Consider the following 12,141-nt stretch of genomic DNA (forward strand, 5'->3'; position numbering starts at 1 on the left):
AGGCAGATAAAGGACATCCTTTGCACCTCATATACTTATAAGGAGGGTTTGGTGGCTGCAAATGCATTGCTATGATGGTGATTGCATGTTGCTTGCACTTTGTACATATCACTGAATTAATAAAGGGGAACTTTTCAGAACTGGGGGTATAGCTCAGTGGTAGAGCATTTGACTCCCGATCTAGAGGACCCTAGTTCAAATCTGGGTGACCCCTTGTTCAACTGTTTTACCTGTAGAAATATTTTTTTAATTAAATAAATTGAAGAAAACATTTACAATCTTAGCATTTTATGTAATGAGCAACACATTTCTACATTTGAAATACTCCTGATCATCTCTGGAAACATAGGGTAAACACCATGAAACTGTTTAGGATTTCTTCATATGATATAAACTGTGTTTTACATTCACCCAAGTTCTACTGGTGATATTATCAGTTTGAAATAGTCCATTGGAAGCTCATATGAATGTTATAAAACTGTGGTGGAAACCAATAATATGCCCTTAAGGAAATGTATTAATTTATACAGCTGCCCAGAAGTGCACTGATGTCATTAGTTCTACAAGTTCCATACAGTCACCCACTCTATCACCTTTTTAAAAAAGGGCAGTTTTCAGCATTCAAGGCCTTAACTCAGTGGTAGAGCGTAGGAATGCAGTTCAAGAAGTCCCTGTTTAATAACCATATACCCTCTTCAATAGATCCTGTTAAAATGTTTTTCAACCCAATGCACTGTAAGAAACAATAAGATATATCATCATTTCATATACAAAACAATGAACAATTGGGTTTAACTATGCTCTTAGCACAAAATCAACAAACTGCAGTAGAGAAGCAGTTACGTTTTTCAGAATTTGTGCATTTGACAAAAGATTTTTTTTCCATGTTCCAAGATCTACATGTGATACGAAATGTATGAATTCTTGCAATGGAAACCTTACTGTATTTTACCAAGGCAGATAAAGGACATCCTTCGCACCCCATATACTTATAAGGAGGGTTTGGTGGCTGAAAATGCATTGCTTTGATGGTGATTGCATGTTGCTTGCACTTTGTACATATTACTGAATTAATAAAGGTGAACTTTTCAGAACTGGGGGTATAGCTCAGTGGTAGAGCATTTGACTGCAGATCAAGAGGTCCCTAGTTCTAATCTGGGTGCCCCTTGTTCAACAGTTTTACCTGTAGAAATATTTTTTTAATTAAATAAATTGAAGAAAACATTTACAATCTTAGCATTTTAGGTAATGAGCAACACATTTCTACATTAGAAATACTCCTGATCATCTCCTGAAACATAGGGTAAACACCATGAAACTGTTTAGGTTTTCTTCATATGATACAAGCTGTGTTTTACATTCACCCAAGTTCTACTGGTGATATTATCAGTTTGAAATAGTCCATTGGAAGCTCATATGAATGTTATAAAACTGTGGTGGAAACCAATAATATGCCATTAATGAAATGTATTAATTTGTACAGCTGACCAGAAGTGCACTGATGTCATTAGTTCTACAAGTTCCATACAGTCACCCACTCTATCATCTTTTTTAATAAGGGCAGTTTTCAACATTCAAGGGTTTATGTCAGTGGTAGAGCGTAGGAGTGTAGTTCAAGAAGTCCCAGTTTCATAACCATATACCCTCTTCAATAGATCCTGTTAAAATGTTTTTCAACCCAATGCACTGTAAGAAACAATAGGATATATCATCATTTCATATACAAAACAATGAACATTGGGTTTAACTATGCTCTTAGCCCAAAATCAACAAACTGCAGTAGAGAAGCAGTTACGTTTTGCAGAATTTGTGCATTTGACAAAAGTTTTTTTTCCATGTTCCAAGATCTACATGTGATACGAAATGTATGAATTCTTGCAATGGAAACCTCACTGTATTTTACCAAGGCAGATAAAGGACATCCTTTGCACCTCATATACTTATAAGGAGGGTTTGGTGGCTGCAAATGCATTGCTATGATGGTGATTGCATGTTGCTTGCACTTTGTACATATCACTGAATTAATAAAGGGGAACTTTTCAGAACTGGGGATATAGCTCAGTGGTAGAGCATTTGACTCCCGATCTAGAGATCTCTAGTTCAAATCTGGGTGACCCCTTGTTCAACTGTTTTACCTGTAGAAATATGTTTTTAATTAAATAAATTGAAGTAAACATTTACAATCTTAGCATTTTATGTAATGAGCAACACATTTCTACATTTGAAATACACCTGATCATCTCCTCAAACATAGGGTAAACACCATGAAACTGTTTAGGATTTCTTTGTATGATACAAGCTGTGTTTTACATTCACCCAAGTTCTACTGGTGATATTATCAGTTTGAAATAGTCCATTGGAAGCTCATATGAATGTTATAAAACTGTGGTGGAAACCAATAATATGCCCTTAATGAAATGTATTAATTTGTACAGCTGACCAGAAGTGCACTGATGTCATTAGTACTACAAGTTCCATACAGTCAAGCACTCTATCACTTTTTTAAAAAAGGGCAGTTTTCAGCATTCAAGGGTTAATGTCAGTGGTAGAGCGTAGGAGTGCTTTGCAAGAAGTCCCTGTTTCATAACCATATAACCTCTTCAATAGATCCTGTTAAAATGTTTTTCAACCCAATGCACTCTAAGAAACAATAGGATATATCATCATTTCATATATAAAACAATGAACAATTGGGTTTAACTATGCTCTTAGCACAAAATCAACAAACTGCAGTAGAGAAGCAGTTGCATTTTGCAGAATTTGTGCATTTGACAAAAGATTTTTTTCCATGTTCCAAGATCTACATGTGATACGAAATGTATGAATTCTTGCAATGGAAACCTCACTGTATTTTACCAAGGCACATAAAGGACATCCTCCGCACCCCATATACTTATAAGGAGGGTTTGGTGGCTGAAAATGCTTTGCTTTGATGGCGATTGCATGTTGCTTCCACTTTGTACATATTACTGAATAAATAAAGGTGAACATTTCAGAAATGGGGGTATAGCTCCGGAGTAGAGCATTTCACTGCAGATCAAAAGGTCACTAATTCAAATCTGGGTGCCCCCCTTGTCCAACTGTTTTACCTGTAGAAATATGTTTTTAATTAAATAAATTGAAGTAAACATTTACATTCTTAGCATTTTATGTAATGAGCAACACATTTCTACATTTGAAATACTCCGGATCATCTCCTGAAACATTAGGTAAACACCATGAAACTGTTTAGGATTTCTTCGTATAATACAAGCTGTGTTTTACATTCACCCAAGTTCTACTGGTGATATTATCAGTTTGAAATAGTCCATTGGAAGCTCATATGAATGTTATAAAACTGTGGTGGAAACCAATAATATGCCCTTAATGAAATGTATTAATTTTTACAGCTGACCAGAAGTGCACTGATGTCATTTGTTCTACAGGTTCCATACAGTCACCCACTCTATCACCTTTTTAAAAAAGGGCAGTTTTCAGCATTCAAGGGTTTAACTCAGTGGTAGAGCGTAGGAATGCAGTTCAAGAAGTCCCCGTTTCATAACCATATACCCTCTTCAATAGATCCTGTTAAAATGTTTTTCAACCCAATGCATGGTAAGAAACAATAAGATATATCATCATTTCATATACAAAAGAATGAACAATATCAACAACCTGCAGTAGAGAAGCAGTTACATTTTGCAGAATTTGTGCATTTGACAAAAGATTTTTTTTCCATGTTCCAAGATCTACATGTGATACGAAATGTATGAATTCTTGCAATGGAAACCTCACTGTATTTTACTGTATTTATGAATGTTATAAAACTGTGGTGGAAACCAATAATCTGCCCTTAATGAAATGTATTAATTTGTACAGCTGACCAGAAGTGCATTGATGTCATTAGTTCTACAAGTTCCATACAGTCACCCACTCTATCACCTTTTTAAAAAAGGGCAGTTTTCAGCATTCAAGGGTTTAACTCAGTGGTAGAGCATAGGAATGCAGTTCAAGAAGTCCCTGTTTCATAACCATATACCCTCTTCAAAAGATCCTGTTACAATGTTTTTCAACCCAATGCACTGTAAGAAACAATAAGATATATCATCATTTCATATACAAAACAATGAACAATTGGGTTTAACTATGCTCTTAGCACAAAATCAACAAACTGCAGTAGAGAAGCAGTTACATTTTGCAAAATGTGTGCATTTGACAAAAATTTTTTTTCCATGTTCCAAGATCTACATGTGATACGAAATGTATGAATTCTTGCAATGGAAACCTCACTGTATTTTACCAAGGCAGATAAAGGACATCTTTTGTACCCCTTATACTTATAAGGAGGGTTTGGTGGCTGAAAATGCATTGCTTTGATGGTGATTGCATGTTGCTTCCACTTTGTACATATTACTGAATAAATAAAGGTGAACATTTCAGAAATGGGGATATAGCTCAGGGGTAGAGCATTTCACTGCAGATCAAAAGGTCCCTAGTTCAAATCTGGGTGCCCCCTTGTCCAACTGTTTTACCTGTAGAAATATGTTTTTAATTAAATAAATTGAAGTAAACATTTACAATCTTAGCATTTTATGTAATGAAAAACACATTTCTACATTTGAAATACTCCTGATCATCTCCTGAAACATAGGGTAAACACCATGAAACTGTTTAGGATTTCTTCGTATGATACAAGCTGTGTTTTACATTCACCCAAGTTCTACTGGTGATATTATCAGTTTGAAATAGTCCATTGGAAGCTCATATGAATGTTATAAAACTGTGGTGGAAACCAATAATATGCCCTTAATGAAATGTATTAATTTGTATAGCTGAGCAGAAGTGCACTGATGTCATTAGTTCTACAAGTTCCATACAGTCACCCACTCTATCACCTTTTTAAAAAAGGGCAGTTTTCAACATTCAAAGGTTTATGTCAGTGGTAGAGCGTAGGAGTGTAGTTCAAGAAGTCCCTGTTTCATAACCATATACCCTCTTCAATAGATCCTGTTAAATGTTTTTCAACCCAATGCACTGTAGGAAACAATAAGATATATCATCATTTCATATACAAAACAATGAACAATTGGGTTTAACTATGCTCTTAGCACAAAATCAACAAACTGCAGCAGAGAAGCAGTTACATTTTGCAGAATTTGTGCATTTGACAAAATATTTTTTTTCCATGTTCCAAGATCTACATGTGATACGAAATGTATGAATTCTTGCAATGGAAGCCTCACTGTATTTTACCAAGGCAGATAAAGGACATCCTTCGAACCCCATATACTTATAAGGAGGGTTTGGTGGCTGAAAATGCATTGCTTTGATGGTGATTGCATGTTGCTTGCACTTTGTACATATTACTGAATTAATAAAGGTGAACTTTTCAGAACTGGGGGTATAGCTCAGTGGTAGAGCATTTGACTGCAGATCAAGCGGTCCCTAGTTCCAATCTCGGTGCCCCCTTGTTCAACTGTTTTACCTGTAGAAATATGTTTTTAATTAAATAAATTGAAGTAAACATTTACAATCTTAGCATTTTATGTAATGAGCAACACATTTCTACTTTTGAAATACTCCTGATCATCACCTGAAACATAGGGTAAACACCATTAAGCTGTTTAGGATTTCCTCATATGATACAAGCTGTGTTTTACATTCACCCAAGTTCTACTGGTGATATTATCAGTTTGAAATAGTCCATTGGAAGCTCATATGAATGTTATAAAACAGTGGTGGAAACCAATAATATGCCATTAATGAAATGTATTAATTTGTACAGCTGACCAGAAGTGCACTGATGTCATTAGTTCTACAAGTTCCATACAGTCACCCACTCTATCACCTTTTTAAGAAAGGGCAGTTTTCAGCATTCAAGGGTTTAACTCAGTGGTAGAGGGTAGGAATGCAGTTCAAGAAGTCCCTGTTTCATAACCATATACCCTCTTCAATAGATCCTGTTAAATGTTTTTCAACCCAATGCACTGTAAGAAACAATAAGATATATCATCATTTCATATACAAAACAATGAACACTTGGGTTTAACTATGCTCTTAGCACAAAATCAACCAATTGCAGTAGAGAAGCAGTTACATTTTGCAGAATTTGTGCATTTGACAAAAGATTTTTTTTCCATGTTCCAAGATCTACATGTGATACGAAATGTATGAATTCTTGCAATGGAAACCTCACTGTATTTTACCAAGGCAGATAAAGGACATCTTTTGTACCCCTTATACTTATAAGGAGGGTCTGGTGGCTGAAAATGCATTGCTTTGATGGTGATTGCATGTTGCTTCCACTTTGTACATATTACTGAATAAATAAAGGTGAACATTTCAGAAATGGGGGTATAGCTCAGGGGTAGAGCATTTCACTGCAAATCAGAAGGTCCCTAGTTCAAATCTGGGTGCCCCTTTGTCCAACCGTTTTACCTGTAGAAATATGTTTTTAATTAAATAAATTGAAGTAAACATTTACAATCTTAGCATTTTATGTAATGAGCAACACATTTCTACATTTGAAATACACCTGATCATCTCCTGAAACATAGGGTAAACACCATGAAACTGTTTAGGATTTCTTCGTATGATACAAGCTGTGTTTTACATTCACCCAAGTTCTACTGGTGATATTATCAGTTTGAAATAATCCATTGGAAGCTCATATGAATGTTATAAAACTGTGGTGGAAACCAATAATATGCCCTTAATGAAATGTATTAATTTGTACAGCTGACCAGAAGTGCACTGATGTCATTAGTTCTACAAGTACCATACAGTGACCCACTCTATCACCTTTTTAAAAAAGGGCAGTTTTCAGCATTCAATGGTTTAACTCAGTGGTAGAGATAGGAATGCAGTTCAAGAAATCCCTGTTTCATAACCAAATACCCTCTGCAATAGATCCTGTAAAAATGTTTTTCAACCCAATGCACTGTAAGAAACAATAAGATATATAATCATTTCATATACAAAACAATGAACAATTGGGTTTGACTATGCTCTTAGCACAAAATCAACAAACTTCAGTAGAGAAGCAGTTACATTTTGCAGAATTTGTGCATTTGACAAAGATTTTTTTTCCATGTTCCAAGATCTACATGTGATACGAAATGTATGAATTCTTGCAATGGAAACCTCACTGTATTTTACCAAGGCAGATAAAGGACATCTTTTGTACCCCTTATACTTATAAGGAGGGTTTGGTGGCTGAAAATGCATTGCTTTGATGGTGATTGCATGTTGCTTCCACTTTGTACATATTACTGAATAAATAAAGGTAAAAGTTTCAGAAATGGGGGTATAGCTCAGGGGTAGAGCATTTCACTGCAGATCAAGAGGTCCCTAGTTCAAATCTGGGTGCCCACTTGTTCAACTGTTTTACCTGTAGAAATATTTTTTTTAATTAAAAAAATTGAAGAAAACATTTACAATCTTAGCATTTTATGTAATGAGCAACACATTTCTACATTTGAAATACTCCTGATCATCTCCTGAAACATAGGGTAAACACCATGAAACTGTTTATGATTTCTTCATATGATACAAGCTGTGTTTTACATTCACCCAAGTTCTACTGGTGATATTATCAGTTTGAAATAGTCCATTGGAAGCTCATATGAATGTTATAAAACTGTGGTGGAAACCAATAATATGCCCTTAATGAAATGTATTAATTTGTACAGCTGACCAGAAGTGCACTGATGTCATTAGTTCTACAAGTTCCATACAGTCACCCACTCTATCACCTTTTTAAAAAAGGGCAGTTTTCAGCATTCAAGGGTTTAACTCAGATGTAGAGCGTAGGAATGCAGTTCAAGAAGTCCCTGTTTAATAACCATATACCCTCTTCAATAGATCCTGTTAAAATGTTTTTCAACCCAATGCACTGTAAGAAACAATAAGATATATCATCATTTCATATACAAAACAATGAACAATTGGGTTTAACTATGCTCTTAGCACAAAATCAACAAACTGCAGTAGAGAAGCAGTTACATTTTGCAGAATTTGTGCATTTGACAAAATATTTTTGTTCCATGTTCCAAGATCTACATGTGATACGAAATGTAGGAATTCTTGCAATGGAAACCTCATTGTATTTTACCAAGGCAGATAAAGGACATCTTTTGTACCCCTTATACTTATAAGGAGGGTTTGGTGGCTGAAAATGCATTGCTTTGATGGTGATTGCATGTTGCTTCAACTTTGTACATATTACTGAATAAATAAAGGTGAACATTTCAGAAATGGGGGTATAGCTCAGGCGTAGAGCATTTCCCTGCAGATCAAAAGGTCCCTAATTCAAATGTGGGTGCCCCCTTGTCCAACTGTTTTACCTGTAGAAATATGTTTTTAATTAAATAAATTGAAGTAAACATTTACAATCTTAGCATTTTATGTAATGAGCAACACATTTCTACATTTGAAATACTCCGGATCATCTCCTGAAACATTAGGTAAACACCATGAAACTGTTTAGGATTTCTTCGTATGATACAAGCTGTGTTTTACATTCACCCAAGTTCTACTGGTGATATCATCAGTTTGAAATAGTCCATTGGAAGCTCATATGAATGTTATAAAACTGTGCTGGAAACCAATAATATGCCCTTAATGAAATGTATTAATTTGTACAGCTGACCAGAAGTGCACTGATGTCATTAGTTCTACAAGTTCCATACAGTCACCCACTCTATCACTTTTTTAAAAAAGGGCAGTTTTCAGCATTCAAGGGTTTATGTCAGTGGTAGAGCGTAGGAGTGCTTTGCAAGAAGTCCCTGTTTCATAACCATATAACCTCTTCAATAGATCCTGTTAAAATGTTTTTCAACCCAATGCACTCTAAGAAACAATAGGATATATCATCATTTCATATATAAAACAATGAACAATTGGGTTTAACTATGCTCTTAGCACAAAATCAACAAACTGCAGTAGAGAAGCAGTTGCATTTTGCAGAATTTGTGCATTTGACAAAAGATTTTTTTCCATGTTCCAAGATCTACATGTGATACGAAATGTATGAATTCTTGCAATGGAAACCTCACTGTATTTTACCAAGGCACATAAAGGACATCATTCGCACCCCATATACTTATAAGGAGGGTTTGGTGGCTGAAAATGCTTTGCTTTGATGGCGATTGCATGTTGCTTCCACTTTGTACATATTACTGAATAAATAAAGGTGAACATTTCAGAAATGGGGGTATAGCTCCGGAGTAGAGCATTTCACTGCAGATCAAAAGGTCACTAATTCAAATCTGGGTGCCCCCCTTGTCCAACTGTTTTACCTGTAGAAATATGTTTTTAATTAAATAAATTGAAGTAAACATTTACATTCTTAGCATTTTATGTAATGAGCAACACATTTCTACATTTGAAATACTCCGGATCATCTCCTGAAACATTAGGTAAACACCATGAAACTGTTTAGGATTTCTTCGTATGATACAAGCTGTGTTTTACATTCACCCAAGTTCTACTGGTGATATTATCAGTTTGAAATAGTCCATTGGAAGCTCATATGAATGTTATAAAACTGTGGTGGAAACCAATAATATGCCCTTAATGAAATGTATTAACTTGTACAGCTGACCAGAAGTGCACTGATGCCATTAGTTCTACACGTTCCTTAGAGTCACCCACTCTATCACCTTTTTAAAAAAGGGCAGTTTTCAACATTCAAGGGTTTATGTCAGTGGTAGAGCGTAGGAGTGTAGTTCAAGAAGTCCCTGTTTCATAACCATATACCCTCTTCAATAGATCCTGTTAAATGTTTTTCAACCCAATGCACTGTAAGAAACAATAAGATATATAATCATTTCATATACAAAACAATGAACAATTGGGTTTAACTATGCTCTTAGCACAAAATCAACAAACTGCAGTAGAGAAGCAGTTACATTTTTCAGAATTTGTGCATTTGACAAAATATTTTTTTTCCATGTTCCAAGATCTACATGTGATACGAAATGTATGAATTCTTGCAATGGAAACCTTACTGTATTTTACCAAGGCAGATAAAGGACATCCTTCGCACCCCATATACTTATAAGGAGGGTTTGGTGGCTGAAAATGCATTGCTTTGATGGTGATTGCATGTTGCTTGCACTTTGTACATATTACTGAATTAATAAAGGCAAACTTTTCAGAACTGGGGGTATCGCTCAGTGATAGAGCATTTGACTGCAGATCAAGAGGTCCCTAGTTCAAATCTGGGTGCACCCTTGTTCAACTGTTTTACCTGTAGAAATATTTTTTTAATTAAATAAATTGAAGAAAACATTTACAATCTTTGCATTTTATGTAATGAGCAACACATTTCTACATTAGAAATACTCCTGATCATCTCCTGAAACATAGGGTAAACACCATGAAACTGTTTAGGATTTCTTCGTATGATACAAGCTGTGTTTTACATTCACCCAAGTTCTACTGGTGATATTATCAGTTTGAAATAGTCCATTGGAAGCTCATATGAATGTTATAAAACTGTGGTGGAAACCAATAATATGCCCTTAATGAAGTGTATTAATTTGTACAGCTGACCAGAAGTGCACTGATGTCATTCGTTCTACAAGTTCCATACAGTCACCCACTCTATCACCTTTTTAAAAAAGGGCAGTTTTCAGCATTCAAGGGTTTAACTCAGTGGTAGAGCGTAGGAATCCAGTTCAAGAAGTCCCCGTTTCATAACCATATACCCTCTTCAATAGATCCTGTTAAAATGTTTTTCAACCCAATGCACTGTAAGAAACAATAGAAACAATAAGATATATCATCATTTCATATACAAAAGAATGAACAATTGGGTTTAACTATGCTCTTAGCACAAAATCAATAAACTGCAGTAGAGAAGCAGTTGCATTTTGCAGAATTTGTGCATTTGACAAAAGATTTTTTTTCCATGTTCCAAGATCTACATGTGATACGAAATGTATGAATTCTTGCAATGGAAACCTCACTGTATTTTACCAAGGCACATAAAGGACATCCTTCGCACCCCATATACTTATAAGGAGGGTTTGGTGGCTGAAAATGCTTTGCTTTTATGGTGATTGCATGTTGCTTCCACTTTGTACATATTACTGAATAAATAAAGGTGAACATTTCAGAAATGGGGTTATAGCTCCGGAGTAGAGCATTTCACTGCAGATCAAAAGGTCACTAGTTCAAATTTGGGTGCCCCCTTGTTCAACTGTTTTACCTGTAGAAATATTTTTTTAATTAAATAAATTGAAGAAAACATTTACAATCTTTGCATTTTATGTAATGAGCAACACATTTCTACATTAGAAATACTCCTGATCATCTCCTGAAACATAGGGTAAACACCATGAAACTGTTTAGGATTTCTTCGTATGATACAAGCTGTGTTTTACATTCACCCAAGTTCTACTGGTGATATTATCAGTTTGAAATAGTCCATTGGAAGCTCATATGAATGTTATAAAACTGTGGTGGAAACCAATAATATGCCCTTAATGAAGTGTATTAATTTGTACAGCTGACCAGAAGTGCACTGATGTCATTAGTTCTACAAGTTCCATACAGTCACCCACTCTATCACCTTTTTAAAAAAGGGCAGTTTTCAGCATTCAAGGGTTTAACTCAGTGGTAGAGCGTAGGAATCCAGTTCAAGAAGTCCCCGTTTCATAACCATATACCCTCTTCAATAGATCCTGTTAAAATGTTTTTCAACCCAATGCACTGTAAGAAACAATAGAAACAATAAGATATATCATCATTTCATATACAAAAGAATGAACAATTGGGTTTAACTATGCTCTTAGCACAAAATCAATAAACTGCAGTAGAGAAGCAGTTGCATTTTGCAGAATTTGTGCATTTGACAAAAGATTTTTTTTCCATGTTTCAAGATCTACATGTGATACGAAATGTATGAATTCTTGCAATGGAAACCTCACTGTATTTTACCAAGGCACATAAAGGACATCCTTCGCACCCCATATACTTATAAGGAGGGTTTGGTGGCTGCAAATGCATTGCTATGATGGTGATTGCATGTTGCTTGCACTTTGTACATATCACTGAATTAATAAAGGGGAACTTTTCAGAACTGGGGGTATAGCTCAGTGGTAGAGCATTTGACTCTCGATCTAGAGGTCCCTAGTTCAAATCTGGGTGACCCCT

At 35.3% G+C, this 12,141-nt stretch overlaps 1 non-coding gene across 1 annotated transcript; it reads left to right on the forward strand.

Annotated features, from left to right (window-relative positions):
* Window positions 1–12,069: 12,069 nt before the first annotated feature.
* TRNAE-CUC (transfer RNA glutamic acid (anticodon CUC)) lies at window positions 12,070–12,141 on the forward strand. Its single transcript has one exon. It is a non-coding gene; the product is annotated as a tRNA-Glu (tRNA).

Source organism: Ambystoma mexicanum, chromosome 4q, assembly GCF_040938575.1.
Source record: "Ambystoma mexicanum isolate Mex_15411 chromosome 4q, UKY_AmexF1_1, whole genome shotgun sequence".
NCBI classification, from domain to species: Eukaryota; Metazoa; Chordata; class Amphibia; order Caudata; family Ambystomatidae; genus Ambystoma; species Ambystoma mexicanum.